This window comes from Daktulosphaira vitifoliae, unplaced genomic scaffold, assembly GCF_025091365.1.
Source record: "Daktulosphaira vitifoliae isolate Bord-2020 unplaced genomic scaffold, ASM2509136v1 Scaffold_5, whole genome shotgun sequence".
In the NCBI taxonomy this organism is placed as follows: domain Eukaryota; kingdom Metazoa; phylum Arthropoda; class Insecta; order Hemiptera; family Phylloxeridae; genus Daktulosphaira; species Daktulosphaira vitifoliae.
The window spans coordinates 22,408,269-22,425,320 of NW_026099576.1; the positions used below are offsets into that span (position 1 = coordinate 22,408,269).

At 32.3% G+C, this 17,052-nt stretch overlaps 2 protein-coding genes across 7 annotated transcripts in view; one reads left to right on the forward strand and one right to left on the reverse strand.

Annotated features, from left to right (window-relative positions):
* The window catches only part of LOC126906820 (piggyBac transposable element-derived protein 4-like), a 99,828-nt gene that overhangs the window by 71,211 nt on the left and 11,565 nt on the right, over nt 1-17,052 (forward strand). For 3 of the 4 annotated variants that reach the window (XM_050687694.1, XM_050687696.1, XM_050687697.1), the window contains exons 4-5: nt 2,947-3,038; nt 3,100-3,276. The exons of the other annotated variant lie outside the window; for it this stretch is intronic. The gene's annotated coding sequence lies outside the window, so the exon portion shown is untranslated. The remainder of the gene's footprint in view (nt 1-2,946; nt 3,039-3,099; nt 3,277-17,052) is intronic. 4 annotated transcript variants of the gene reach the window in all.
* Nucleotides 1-17,052, reverse strand: part of LOC126906822 (uncharacterized) — a 73,549-nt gene that overhangs the window by 14,675 nt on the left and 41,822 nt on the right. The gene's annotated exons all lie outside the window — the stretch shown is intronic.

The window sequence follows — 17,052 nt, forward strand, 5'->3', positions numbered from 1 at the left end:
ATACGTCAAAAGATCACAAATCGTATCTAGTTGAAGACATTACCCTTAAAAATTGAAAAAATTTCCCTCGTTCCCCGCAAATGGGTGAAATATCCGAAAAAATTACAAATTTANTGACGGTAAAGGCGGTACATATTGAAATTGTTTCTGACTTGACTACTGAAGCCTTCCTTGCAGCTCTCGACCGCTTTGTGGCACGTCGCGGAATCCCTTTAGACTTATATAGCGATTGTGGCAGCAATTACATTGGGGTAGCCAAACAGTTGAAGTTACTTCTGAATGATGTCAGTATACAAAATGCCATGGTCACCCGAGTTCCGTGCAATTGGCATTTTAATCCCCCCGCCGCTCCTCATATGGGTGGGCTTTGGGAAGCCTCAATTAAAAGTATTAAGTTTCATCTAACACGTGTATTTGGAATGCAAATATTAACATATGAAGAATTAGAAACGTTGGTAATCCGTGTCGAAGGGATTCTTAATTCGCATCCACTCACTTCGGCCTCATCAGATCCTCACGATCTATTAGCATTGACACCAGGTCATTTTTTAATTGGCCAACCTATATTAGCGTTGCCTCAAACTGATGTTACCCATATACCTGTGAACTGATTAATACGCTGGCAGTTAATTCAGCAGATGCATCAATCATTATGGAAGCGATGGACGCGAGAATATGTAACAACACTCCAAAGACGATTTAGTCATCGTCGAAGCCTCCAATCGTCCACCGATTGACTGGTACATGGGAAGAATCTTACATATACCCCTCTGTACTGACAGAATAGTACGGGTAATGAAAGTAAAAACTCAAGACGGTTTATATAAGCGTCCAGTCGTTAAATTAGTCAAGCTGCCAGTAGATGAATGATCACTGTTAAAACTAATTTCTTATTTTAATCCTTGATTCCTCATAATAATGTTTATTTTCATACAGTCCATTAAATTTAAAGGTACACCTCATAAAAAAAAAAAACTAATGTTATGTTTTTTATTTTATTTAATCATTTTTTTGTTATTATTTTTACTTACTCATAATTTTAACATGTATTCTTACGATTTTATTTATTATTATTATTATTTTTTTTTTTTTTTATGTATTATGAATTGTTCTGATTCTTAATTTTGTTTCTATTTATTTTTTATATGTTTTATGTTGTCTAAACACCATCAAAGATTTTAAAAGTTGTATAACTTTCAACTCGGAGAGGAAATGTTGGGTAGAGTGTGACACTCGTGTATGACCGGTTCGAACGTGTTCATGTCACGTCCGGCCGTCGTTACTTCCTCAGCGAGAGTCGCAACTTTTTTTGTACGTAAACAGTACACTCGTCTCGCGCCTCTAGTAATCGGCAGCCGTACAATTAGTAATTTCTCGCCTTATAATCTTTTATTGATTTTCTTCATTATTAGTTTCCGTTCATTATACTTTGCTAATGTCTTCAACTTTCTCAAACCGTCATCAGATAAGTCATTAATTTTTATTATTTTGTAATTGTATCGTATCATAAGATTAATATTGTTTTAGTATGTAAGTTATCCCCCTTTCCCTTTACTTTGTAAGAATTTTATTCGCAGAACTGTAAATATATATTCGTATTTTGTATATACATAAACAGGCGTACCTTTGTACTTACCACCTTTTATTTTCCTTTATTTTTCATTTGTTCGCTACAAAATAAACAACACTACCGCACAGTAACAGGCAATCCCCCCTTTAATATTAAAGGGCTGTTTGTCACAACGTGGTGGTGTCAATTATTAAGGCAGCGTGAGCCGGTTGTGGAAAAAAAAAAGGGTACTACCGACGTACGGCAATATAAGGTACGAACTAGTCAGTAATAATTAGTTAAAGTTTAAAAATAAATAAAAATGTATGATCTATTGCTTTACTCAAATTATTAATTCTAAATAATTGGGTTTATGTGAATTTGCTTACTTCTTTTAGATAGTTTGTGTAATCTTCATCGATTAACAAAATATTTAGTACAAAACTCTTTCTTAGATTGTGCTAATTTACACACAAGAAAAATTCTATAATGTTTCCTTTTTTAATAAATAAATAAAGTTGAAATGCAAAATAATTATATTTCAATATCGTATTAGACTGTACCAACGACAACATGAGGTTTGGTTGGGTTGGTGGGCTAGTTTGAGAAAAATTAACTGACCCCAAAAGAATTCTGAATTCTACATTGAATTTAGAGCTACAAAACTGTGGCTTGATCACCCACGCATGCGCAAGCAGAACTAAGTCTTTTTACATTATTTTAATTATCACCATCTTGGGATATTGTCGTTATCTCTATTAATGATTTTCAGTTTATTGCATTAAATTGATCATAACATGATTATTATTTTAAGATGAAATGCATAGTATACAATTATTATTTAAACAAGTAAATATATATTCGTATTTTGTATATACATAAACAGGCGTACCTATGTACTTACCCCTTTTTATTTTCCTTTATTTTTCATTTGTTCGCTACAAAGTAAACAACACCACCGCACAGTAACAGGCAATCCCCCTTTAATATTAAAGGGCTGTTTGTCACAACATGGTGGTGTCAATTATTAAGGCAGCGTAAGGCAGTTTTCGTATGTAAGTTATCCCTCCTTTCTCTTTACTTTTAAGAATTTCATTTGCAAAACAGTAAATATATTTCTTATTTTATATATATATATACATAAGCAGGTGTACCTATTTTCTTACCCCCTCTTGTTTTCCTTTATTTATCATTTTGTTTGCATCAAAATAAACAACGCTACCACACAGTAACAGGCCATTCCCCTTTAATATTAAGTGGCTGCTTGTTACAGTACATACACTTTATTATAAGTAATATATTTTAATTTTAACTAGAGTAATAATCAATGACATAAAGAAATTATTATTGTGCTATACTACTGTATTACCTACTATACGTTTACTACGTTTGTCTAGATGATGTAATAGAGAAAATGATTTAATAGAAATTAAATGCGTATTCTTCTCGTGACTCGGGTAGTGCTGTAGTAACAGTAGGAAATAAATTAGTAAGTATCAAATTAACTAAGTAATATTTATTTTCAAAAACTATATAAATTTAATTTTCAGTTACAATATTGCAAGATTGAAAATTCTAAATTAGCTTGTAAGCTAAACTCATATAAGATAGCCAAACTTTAGAAGAATCCCGAAGAGAATACACCACGGGCGAGGCACGCCAAAGGTAAAATCTGAGCACAATGGATTTTGTACCTTATCCTAAGGGGAAAAGAATATAAATAAAAGGTATAATTTAAGATAACAATGATTAAAATTTATTAATTATTATGAAATAATTTTATAATTATCATAACAAAATAAAAGTTATTGTAAAATTAAAACATGCTAATAAATAAAATATACAGACTCCAAATTATATAAGAAGAAAATCTATATATAAATTAAATGTCAACATTAATGTTAAACACGTAACGTTACAGAGAAAAAAAAACAATATTCACAATTAACTTAGGGCAAAGGATTCCAAAGGAAATATGAATAGAATGTCTAACATAATATATGTAACACTGGTAAATTCAAACAGATCAAGTTAATAATATTTCTGCCCAATAAATGATGTTTTTACATAAATTCAGCATTTAGCACACAAAACTGTAAAACAGAGAATTGTGATTTATAGTAATGATATACAATTAAATGTCTCCAGACATCCAGGCATGAGGTATTTTTTAATTAGTATAACGATACATGATTAATGTAATTTGTACATATTGCTCAAATAAGCAATATTTAAGTGTTGATTATCNTAATTTGTACATATTGCTCAAATAAGCAATATTTAAGTGTTCATCATCAGAATAAATTTGCAGATATACCAAATGTTAACTGGATAAATAAATTTTAAATATAATTTTACATAATACTCATATGTAATACACTGTTACCTTATACTCATCATAATTTTATTACGTTACAAGCCAGGAGAAGAACATGGGACTTTTACCAAATAATGGCACAATTGCACTCTGTTTTTTTTATAATTTTTAAATTAACAATTTAACAGTTAAAAATAAAAGAACCTTTTTTTTATATTTTCAATGTCCCATTCATGAACATAAGAAGTTTCATTATTTACTTCATCATAAAAAAAGCCTAGATTAGTATACAATGTTTTATTCATATTTTGAATACCTTCTCTTAAGTTAATTTCTATAAATTCATACATTTCAAACGTATTAGGAAAATGATTTTTCTTTGTATACCTCTTAATAAAAAAAAGATGTTTTTGCCTGGTGTGTACGGCCCTAGATTGCCTAATAAAGAACCACCTTTAAGTTCAAACTTTAAACTGCCGGAGAAGAAGCCTGATAAAGCGGCTAGATGCAAAAACTGCAATCGGTATGGTCACTGGTTGATGAACTGCCCGGACAAAAACCCGAAGGAGTCAGGAAACGGGAAGATTTCCGGTCGATCCACGGAAATTCGCCCGGACAGAAAGTGTTAAAACCCGAAAACCGCCGAAAAAAAGAGTCCCAACTCCCGAAGTTCTGCCCAAGAACACATAAAGGGATCGGAGGGACAAACCAAAATGCAGTTTGCTGCAATTGAATCCGAAGAAAAGGATAATTTTCGGGAGAAAACCGAAAAGGGAGAAGTTTCGGAAATACTGTAATGTAGCTCAACGCGTCTTGACCAAGGAACATTAACAGCACATTCCGAACAGAATCCGACCAGGATTCAAATATGTTTTCGGAACCGGAGAAGATCACGGTAGAAACCATGCGTCATTCTAACCCAAACAAGAACGGTAAAAAAGCGACATCAACCGGGACACCAAAAAGTTACAATGTGCCATTACCAGCAATTGAACTGGAGTTCCCTACGGGAATAGTTGTTGCGCCGTTAGACTTTCAAGCCACGAGATCTTACGTTTTATCGTTGGTAGCATGCAAATATGGGAAAATGGTAGAAGAAAAACCACATGTCACTATGGCTGACAACCGGACCGTGCAGGTTCACGAGTACGCTGAATTCACAGCAAGGGTGTCTGAATTTCAGGTGACGTTCAGAGCCGCAGCACTCGGCCACTTGATTGGGGACATCTTCCTAGGACATGATTTTTTAGTGAAACAGGAAGTATCATGGGATTACCAGGCGTGTACTATTTACATGGGTACTGAAAAAGTACAACGGTGTGCTGGAGAAAACACAAATCGAAGAAAGGGACTGTTCATGAGGTAATTGTACCGGAAGGAAAGTCTCTTGAAGAAGTGCGGTCCATTATACGGAAGTACCCTAAAGTTTTCTCCGGAGAAGTCGGAAGAACCCATATCATTGAACATGATATCCGGTTAAACAAAAATACACCGGCTGCCTTAAATGCATACCCATATAATCACGAGAAACAGGACATCATTTCTAATATGGTGCGAGAAATGGAGGAGCAAGGGTTTGTAGAACCAAGTACCTCGCCATGAGCAGCTCCCGTAGTTTTCGCCAGAAAGAAAGATGGCTCTCAGCAGTTATCCGTCGACTACCGAAGACTCAATCTTCGGACTCAATCGACGCACATCCAATGCCCGACTTACATGACATGGTCAGAGGGATGGGTGGCGCTAACGTCTTCAGCACCATTGACCTGATCACCTACTATGGAGGTATCATGACCATGAACTAGCCAGGCATCCAGGTTGGGAAGAAACCTACCGTAGCATCGGTAAGCGTTTCTATTGGACCGGTATTAGAGAATCGGTGAGACAATACGTCGCGAGGTATCACATTTGCGCATGAGTCAAGCCTTTGAATTGGAAACCGCAAGATCCGTTGACACCGAGAAAGCCACGCCAGCCATGGGAGGTCATAAGTATTGATCTTATGGACTGCGCGCGGGAAAACATGTCTACTAGTAGCAACAGACTGCTATAGTAGATGGGTGGAGGCCTATCCACTTGGCCAGGCTACTACCAAGTCAATAACCGATACGTTAGAAAAAGAGTTCTTCTCACGTTTCGGTTATGCTCGAGCGCTCTTGTGTGACAACAGAACGCAATTTGTTTCTAAAGCAATGGAGAAAGCACTGAAGAAGTGGGGAACACAAGGTTGGACGACAACGATCTATCACCCCAATGCAAATTCAGTTGAGCGCCGAAATCAGGACTTGAAAAAAGGATTACGGACTGCGCTGATTGAAAAACACATAGCCAGAGGGACAGTTGCATTTCAAGTATTACAAGGATTTAAAATAGATGCCTTTGTAAAAATTATGACCGTCTGCCGTCTCTAATGCGTTGACGGATGAAAACGCAAAATATATGTACGAAATTAATCGATAAGTATAATACAGATTATAATAATATTATAAACATTATAGTATATATGTTCCAGTGATTACGTCGTCGTCGGCGTCGGCGGTGGTAGTAGTGTTTATTTAAGAATGTGTTTTGCTATAAGAAAACTTGAAAAGTCGTCATTATTATATATTGTCTACAAAAAAAAAAAAAAATATTGCTTTATTATTCACTATACGAATAACGGTCAAGCTTATTAACTCGTATATTAACAATTAATGTAATTAACGGCGACATCGCCGCCGCCGCCACGTTGGGCCATCTGCTGTATCAATCTCAAGTGCTATAGTGTAATCATCAATACAGCCATCTGGCAAACAATGTTTCGAACTAATTTTTTTTTTTACAAATTAGGTAAAATTAACATTTTACGTATGGACTTTATCTAAATTTATGCATGTCGCATATCAAAATAGCGGATTCGACGTTTAAAATTTGTATTTTTAACCGTAAGCGTATAGCTTACCTGGAAAATGCATTTTTTTTTTCGCCAAAAAACCGATATTACGTATATATTATATGGCGAAGCATAATTTAGGCGCGTGACAAGTTGTGTTAGTTTACGTCGTATTTCATCCCCCCCCTATAGGTTTGTTTACCTTTAGTTTCATTACCCCTCTCTCATAAGACTTGGTGGAGGAAGAGAGGTTCTTCTTAGGTTAGTTTACGTTGGGTTTGGTCGTTCCCCCTCCCGTTGCAATATGATAGTTTACGTTTGATTTTACCCCCCTCCACCCCTCATCACCATTTCCACAGTGGTGGAGTGGTTAGGTGAAGCAGAGAGGGCCTAGAAATCCCTTTTTCTCCCTACTAACATTTATTATCAAAATAAAATGTTAAAACAAAATTATTCTAAGGGAGCTCACAATATTCATCTTATAAATTAAAACAAAATTACTTAACACAAAAGTAAACAAAAGAACTTAACACAAAAGAACTTAACACAAAGTTCCATAATAATAAGTTTTCACTATACTTAGTATGGCACATAAATATACTTCACTAACCAAATAAAGTAATATTCACTCAGTCAATCAGGACAATGGGAAATAATATGAAAATAATAATGAAAAATATGAATAATGTACGTTAATGTTTGAGTGAACACGTAAATACTCGAGAACTCAATTACAAAAACTTGATGAAGACATCGAACAAAAAAAAAAAAACAAATATACCCTTTATGCTTATATACATTTTTTCTATTTTTCGATTGTATTAAAATAATGAATACAGTATCCTAGATTATAACTATTAATATTTAACCATACTATTCTAAAAGTATATATATATATATTAGTAAATTGCACTATCATTTACATTATTCACTTTCATTAATTTGCACAATTATGCACATGCTTTTATTATTAAGCAGCATGAGGACATGTCACAGAAAAAACATAGGTTTTCCAATTTCCCACTAAATTCTCATACAAATTGATTGGACAATCGATTTTTCGTAACTTTCGTGTCCTTCCCTGAACTTTGCGTTCAAAGTTGGAAAAAATTTCGCTTTAGTGTGACCCATCAATTTGTATTAAAATTTTACTGGGAGACCTGTGATGTAGTTTATTTTTAGTTTAAACGATTATATAATGACAAAAAATCGAAAAACCTACAGATAAAGTGATATTTTTTTAATTTCACGAGTTAATTTCGTCGTTTATTATTTATTCAAACCGATTATAATTTTAATCACTAAAACTGTTATGAAATTATAATTTTTTTTTTTAGCTCGGGAAAATAAAATAATCATAAGATTATAATGAATATTTTAAACTTAAAATAAGCAAAACTTGGTCACACATCATACACCAAACAAAAAGAAAATCAACTAACAACACTGAAAACAGTTTAATACAAAAAAAAGTTACTATCAACGTAATGTAAAACTGTCGGTGCAGAAAAGGAAGACAAAAGTTCCAAAAATGTCAAAAACAACTACAATAATCAAAAACAAAGTCGTCAACAAAAAAATCAGCAAAAACAAGATACCATAAACAACATGAGTCATAAACAGATATGATAAACAACTGATATGATAAACAAGCAACGTATGAAAACAGACTGATAACAAGATAAGCCGCCAGTATAGATTCAGCCACCGAGCAATAAATATCACTCCGAAGATGGATTTTGCAATGAGTCCGAAACGTCAGCAATGAACTGCAAACATGGATAAATCCTCAAGCTTTTCAAATAATATGACAATCCATGAAAGTTTCAACACATTCATAACATATCATAGATTTTAAAATTATACTATTTTTAAATCGACTCAATATTATTAAGTTTTTTTGTTTTCCTTGAGTTTAAAATTTTATATTAATTTCATTATTAATCAAAGAGTACTAATCAGTGTTTAATTAAGGAAAAGAGTTGATGTTGTTTTTTGAATAATCCACAAATTTTTTACAATTAATCACTGTCTATACAGTTGCATCTCAGCTTTTCTTATAGTGATTTTAATCATTGTCAGATATCATCAATACTTAACCCAATTACGTTATGTTCATACTATGCCACGAACCACTGTGATTCCATTTTTNATTTTAATCATTGTCAGATATCATCAATACTTAACCCAATTACGTTATGTTCATACTATGCCACGACCCACTGTGATTCCATTTTTAAAAATTTTAAATTGACTCAAAATTATTAATTTTTTCAATTTAAAGACTCACATTTATAATGTTGTATATATGTAATATAAATAAAAAAATATAATTGTTTTATCAGTGTAAATTTATTTTAAAAAAAACCCAACCCAGCACAGGGGGGTCGCGGCACNAAAAACCCAGCACAGGGGGGTCGCGGCACAGTTGTGACGTGGTATAGTTGGATCAAGTATAATGATATCTGACAGTGATTAAAGTCACTATCAAAAATAAACGCTTCGATGCAAATCTTTAGATAGTGTTTAATTTTAAAAAAATTGGTGTTTTATTCCAAAAGCTACTTGATTTGCTGGTTCCTTAATATCTCGATTAAGATAAAATATGTCGAATGAAAAAGGAATTATTAAAAAATATTATTTCTCATAAAAAAATTGTGTGGATCCATAAACTTTTCAATAAGTTATAGCATTATAAAGTTAAATATAATATGAATAATAAAATCGAGAATTATCACACGAAAATAGCATTCGGTAGCCATTTTCGCCGTGAAGACAAGTCCAGAGGTCAAATTTTTTTTTTTCAAATTAAAGTATATTACATTAGCTTTAATTTAAGATATATATAAAAGTGTCAGACCTTCCGGAACATTTTCAAAAGTTATGTTGAAAAAGTAAATTTTTTGTGAAAAAGTTGTCATTTTAAATCCCCCCCTGTGGGCAGGTTAAGTGTCAGATTTACAAAAAAAATATACCAAATGATAAGTAAAGACATCAAGCATCTATATAAAAAAAAATTATATTGATATGTTCATTTTTGAAAAAGTTAGAGCATTATTAAGTTAAAAATATAAAAAAAAATTATTTTACAAAAATCGTAATTTTTTATTAACTTTGATGTCAACTTTCACCACGAAGACAAGTCCAGAGGTCAAATTTTTTTTTTTCAAATTAAAGTATATTACATTAGCTTTAATTTAAGATATATATAAAAGTGTCAGACCTTCCGGAACATTTTCAAAAGTTAAGTTGAAAAAGTTAATTTTTTGTGAAAAAGTTGTCATTTTAAATCCCCCCCTGTGGGCAGATTAAGTGTCAGATTTACAAAAAAAATATACCAAATGATAAGTAAAGACATCAAGCATCTATATAAAAAAAAATTATATTGATATGTTCATTTTTGAAAAAGTTAGAGCATTATTAAGTTAAAAATATAAAAAAAAATTATTTTACAAAAATCGTAATTTTTTATTAACTTTGATGTCAACTTTCACCACGAAGACAAGTCCAGAGGTCAAATTTTTTTTTTTCAAATTAAAGTATATTACATTAGCTTTAATTTAAGATATATATAAAAGTGTCAGACCTTCCGGAACATTTTCAAAAGTTAAGTTGAAAAAGTTAATTTTTTGTAAAAAAGCTACCATTTTGAAACCCTTCCTGAGGGCTGTTAAAGGGTCAAATGTTCACAAAAATATATAAAATGATAGGTAAATATTTAAGGTATCTATAAAAAAAATTATTATATTGATTCGATCATTTTTAAAAAAGTTATGGCAATTTTAAGTAAAAAAAATTGAAAAAATATCGAAAATTAGCGATTTTTAAATTTGTAATTTTTTGGGGGATTTCCCCCGTTTACGGGGAACGAGGGAATTTTTTTCAATTTTTGAGGGTAATGTCTTCGACTAGATACGATTTGTGATCTTTTGACATATTGTTCATCAAAATCGGTCCAGCGAGAGCTGAGATTGAGCGTTCACAGGTACAAAAAAAAAAATAAAAAAATAAAACACATCATAGTAAAATTAATACCTTCTCAGCTTCGCATCGAAACTAAAAACAATTATATTGATTTGGTTATTTTTAAAAAATTTATCGCTTTTTAAAGTAAAAAAATTGAAAAAATTAGCGATTTTTAAATTTATAATTTTTTTTGGAAGTTTCCCCCATTTACGGGTAACGAGGGAATTTTTTTTCAATTTTTGAGGGTAATGTCTTCGACTAGATACGATTTGTGATCTTTTGACGTATCTTTGAAAGAAATCGGTTCGGTGAGAGCTGAGTAAAAGTGGTAACAGACACAAAAAAAACACATCTTAGTAAAACCTTAATACCTTATCAGCTTCGCATCAAAGCTAAAAAATTAACATACATTAATAACATTTGAACACGTATTAACAATTCGTGACGTGGTTTATTTTATATTATATAGTACACCATCACATAACCAAATAGATAATTTTGCGATTAGAGAAAAGTAATATATTTTTAATCAATTTAATTACACGACGTACGAATTTTAAAATTACAACCTTTGTTTTTTTATTGATTGTGTATTAAATCACTCAATCAGAATGAATTATAACATCTTTATATTTATCTTGGCAGTGAACGTATCGAGTGAACAAAAAAAGTATGATAAAGGGTATGCAATTAATTTTTTAAATTCATTTTTACAAGAAAATAAATGGAAAATGTCACCAGGAAAAATTGTGTATGACCATGTAAGCAATAGTAAAATTTCCATGTATGATCTACTATTAAATAAAAAAAATTGTAATAAAGGTTGCATCGTCAATAAAAAAAATGTTAATCAAAAATTAAGAGAAACAATGTTGCTTGTTAATCACGAGTACACAAAAAGTTTAGCATGGATCGTGTATCATGTAAAACATATTGCTGATGTTTGTTTTATACAAAAATTGTATTATTATTCAAAAGATTACCCGCATTGTATAAATTTATTATTATCAAGTATTGAGAATTCAAAAAAACTCATTTCACGTTTTATTAGTGCAATAAATTTTCTAATGAACTTGTTAAATATTAAAACCAATCCATTTATTTTAAACGAATTGACAAAATTTGATGAGCTAATAAGCAAAGAAATAAGTTACAATTCATATGTGAAGCAATTTTATATTAATTTCAATGCAGAGTACGAAGAGAATGATTTTAATTTGATCAAAATACTTCAAAATTATCACATTGATCGAAGATGCACTCATAAAAATTGTAATGAGGACGATTTTAAGAGGTATATAAAGGAAAATCATTTACCTAAAACGTTCCAAATGTATGAATTTATAGGAGTTAACTTAAGAGAAGGTATTCAAAATATGAATAAAACATTATATACTAATCTGGGCTTCTTTTATGACGAAGTAAATAATGAAACTTCTTATGTTCATGAATGGGACATTGAAAATAGAAAAAAAAAGTTCTTTTATTTTTAACTGATAAATTGTAAATTTAAAAATTATAAAAAAAACTTTTCTTTCTACGTATAGAGTTTAATTGTGACATTATTTGGTAAAAGTACACATGGTCTTCTTCTAGCTTGTAACATTATAAAATTATGATGAGTATAAGGTTTAAACTTTATTTATCCAGTGAATATTTGGTATATCTGCAAATTTATTCTGATAATGAACTCTTAAATATTGCTTATTTGGGCAAAATATATACAAATTAATTTAATCATGTGTCGTTATATTAAATTAGAAAATACCGTGGCTATTCTGATGACTGGATGTCTGTAGACATTTAATTGTATATCATTACTATAAATCACAATTCTCTGTTTTACAGTTTTGTGTGCTAAATGTTGAATTTATTAAAATTTCTGTATTTTACTTGAATTTACTTGAAGTATGTCGAATAAAAGAACTATATAAAAAGTATTTCTCATAAAAAAAATTTATTGAAATAAAAAGTTAAAAATATAAAATCAATAATTTCAACACAAAAGCCATTTTAACCATGTAGTCAAAATAAAATTTTTTCCATAATAAAGTATATTTCGTTAGCTTCAATTTAAGATATACAGAGTGATTTATTTATCATAACTCAATTTCTTACAGAATAAATACAATTTAAACATTTATATTTTTTTTTGTTTATCTAAAGATACAAGTGTTTCTTGAATTATTAACTATGTGATACTTCAAGTTCACCCCTTATACTTTATAAGGATGTCAACTTTGTTTTTTAAATGGGAGCAGATATTTTGAATTTAATAAAATATTTGAGTTTTTAATTTAATAGTAAATGGCATTTTATTTTTTAAATAAAATTTTTTAAACTTAATAAAATTTTTTAAACACCAAAGTGGATGATCGGTCGGGCCGACGAGGTACTGTCGGCTGGGCTAGACCTTGCCAGGGAGCAGGCGGGCCAGCTCTCCGACGTGCTGGAGGTCTATAGCCCTCACAGGCGAGTGGTGAAGATGGCCACGGCCCTTATTGAAACCATAAGGGCCTTGGCTGATTTTCACCTCACCAGCTCGCCTGGGAGGAGATCGCCTGCACTAATGTCGGAGAGCCCCAAGTGCCTCCAGGACTGTGCGTCCCAGACAGAGTACTGGTAGGACACTTATGGCCCACCATCTAGGTCCGTCGGGGACGCAGCGTCCCCCCTACATGGCGATGAGGTAGCAATGGGTGCGCTTCCGCTTGCCGTCGCCGCCGCCAAGAAGCGGAGGAAGAAGAAGAAGGGGAAGAGAAAAGACGCTGCGTATCCTATTGCGGACATCGCAGCGCCCCTTCCGTCTCCAAGCGCACCTGCCGCCGCTCCAACACCCCCCCAGCCACCTTGTGGACAGAGGTGGTAAAGCGGAAGGGGGCCAAGATGGTGGAGAGAACGACAGTGGATCCCAAGGCGGAGGTCCCTGGTGGGCCCAAGCCAAAACCGCCGCCACCGTCGCGGCTGCCAACTCCGGGCCAAAGTCTCGAGGACGGAGGCGGTAGTGATCGGACCGCTGAAAGAGAGTCAACGGTACGCCAAACGGACACGAATCAGCGTGGCGAAGAACTGTTGGACCTGATGTCGACCCTCGGGCTGGTGTCGGCCAACAGGGGATCCACCCCGACGTTCAAGAGTCACTCCTCGAGCTCGGTGGTGGACGTCACGCTGGTTGTCCCGTCGCTGCACCCGCTAGTGACCAGCTGGTCGGTTCTCCCGTACAGGGAAAACCTCAGCGACCACCGGTACATCGTGTATGAGTGCGGCGGCGGCGGCCGTCCCCCCGAATCGTACCCAGCGAGACGTCTCGCGGTGGGCGAGTGGGCTGGCGGATCGGACCGGCCACGGAAGTCGACGCATTCGAGACGGGCTTACTGCTCTCTCAATGGTCGGCGCCTGCGGTACCGGACCGACACGTCTCCGCGAATGAAGCGGCCGAAGAGTTGGACCGGAGAGTGGCCGCAGCCTACGACTTCGCCCTTCCGGTCAAACGACCGCCGTCGACTCACGGACCGCCAGTCCATTGGTGGAATGCCGAGGTGGCGGCTAGGCGTGAGGAGTGCGTCAGGGTGGCTGTGGAACATCCCTGTTTTCTTCTGTTTTAATCGCGCTTTTGACATCAATACGTGTTAATTTATGACATAAAAATTTGAATTTGTGTTATTTTGTTATTACTTGTGTAATAGATATTTAGCGCATATAATTTTATTTTGTTTATAATTTCATAATGATTTTTTTTCGCCTTATCAGCGCATTAAGGGTCATAGCGTTGTCCCCCAAAGAAGAAGGTTCTTAACCATTTATACTCCGGGACGAGTGATTAGTTGGCGACTCCAATTACCGAACTGATCTCTCATTTAGCAAATGAAGTCGCCCGTGATTGAGTTTCGAACCCTAAGCAGTGTGCGTCAAACACTGCCGCGTTACCGACTCGGCCACACCGTCACTCAATTTTATAATGATGACTTTCTAATCAACTACGTTATTATGGGATATGATAGATACAAAATACCAACGCCCGCATGTAATATTAACTCAAAATAGTAGAATAATAAGTTGCATCTTATAATAATAATAAACATCTTTTAATTAAAATCTAAAACATCAATTTTCCCCTTCAAAAACAGGTCTATAATAAAGCAATGTCTGGTTCATTCAGCATCTTATTTTTTCTAAAAAAGTGGTCATGAACCGTCTCTACATTAGATTGTTTCACGATTGTGCTCTCTCAGGCTTATCCACGCTTGATGTTTTTGTATCACTAGGGATTTATTCTCATACTCTATCAGGTTTTATACATTTTATTTAAACGCATAAAAGAAATATATATACATATATATATTCAGATACCAACTGTAGGAAGAAATCTAAGTGAGATAATATTTCAAGTTTAACAATTTTTACAAGATCATATTAAAGTAATTGAACTCAATTTTAAAGTTTACGAACTGATTTTTAATTTGAACAAAAATTATAAAATAATTTTTAATTATCATTAAAAAAAATTAAAATTATAAGGGATTAGAGATAGACCTAAAAAATACTTCACCACGCAAAAATTAAGAACTAATCTATCTATTTTTGTCTATTAGTAAATAGACAAAAAAAATAATTCAAAATTGGTATTCTTTTAAGAGTAATTCAATTGTTAAATTTATTTACCATTATATTAAAATATTATCTTTTTAATTAGGAAGTTTATATTACATGAATTCAACACACTGTTATGACTATTATATATAAATAAAAATTCGTACTTAATAATAAAATTTCGTGGCATACATGGCTGCCGTTTTCAAAAATCATATAATTTATTTTTATTGTAAAATGACTGATTGAAAATTTTCAATATGAAATTTGTGTACTGCTTAGAATTGTTGAGAAACATGAATTCTAAGACAATCATTGAATTAACACTGGTTATAAGACTTGAACTTAATATGATTATAATATTTTTAAAAATGTTCACACTAAACTTCGTAGAGTAAATGGCTACTATCTATTTATTTTTTTTTGTAAAAAATCAGATTGAAAATGTTCAATATCAATGTTGAAATTATTAGACTTTTTGAAAAATTTGAATATTGAAACGAACTTTATTACGGATTTTGATTCGATAAATAAGAAAGAAAAATTTTTCATCGAAATAATGGTGATACTGACGAATTATATTTTAGTTTTAAATTTTATAAATCGAAAAATTAATTTTAATATAAATTCATTAACCAATTAATTTTGTGAGAATAAATAATTATTTGAATAGTATGAAGACAGAAATTTAGAGTACTGTATATACAAAAAAATAAAAGCGAAAAAACGTTATTGTTTCATGAAGGTAAATATTTTATAAATATATTGTTCATACTGTTAATAACTACTAAATATGCTACGACAATTTATGACGTGTTTTATTTTACATTGCATTGTACGCCATCACATAATCAACCAATTTTGCAATTAGAAAAAGTAACAGTTTTAAAATTTGACTTAATCACATGACATAGGAATTTTAAAATAAATACTTTGCCTTTTGTATTAAATAAGAACTGAATAAAAATGAATTATAACATTTTTATATTTATCTTGGTAGTCGATGCAACGAATGAACAGAAAAAATTTGATAAAGGGTATGCAATTAATATTTTAAATACACTTTTACAAAAAAATAAGTGGAATATTTCATCAATGAAAGGTGTATATGACCATCTAAGCAAATGTTTAATTAAAACAAATCAACTATTATTTGATGTCCAAAATTGTTGTAAAAGTAACATCGTTAATAAAAAAAATGTTAATCAAAAATTAAGAGAAACAATGTTACTTATCAATAATGAGTACATGATGAGTTTAGTATGGATCGTCAATCATGTAAGATACATAGCTGATAATTGTAACAAAAAAAAAAATATGGGTACTTCAGAAAGTCACGCACATTGTGTGAAAGTATTAATACCAAGTATTGAGAGTTCTGAACTACTTATTACACGTTTTATCAGAGCAATAGACTTCATAAAAAATTTGTTAAATATCAAAACTAACCCATTTATTTTAAACGAATTAATAAAATTTATTGGGTTGATAAACAGAGAAATTAACGAAGATGACAATTCATATGTGGACAAAATCGAACGTAGTTTCAAAGACCAGTATGGAGAGTATGATTGTAATTTGTACGTATTACTTCGAAATTATCGCATTAATATACACTCTCGTAGTTTAAATTATAAACGCGTTATTAGTAAAATTTATAGTAATAACGATTTCAAAGAATATAAAAGAGATAATAAATTACATGATACGTTTGAAAAATATGAATTTGTAGAAGTGAACTTAAGACTAGGTATTCTAAAC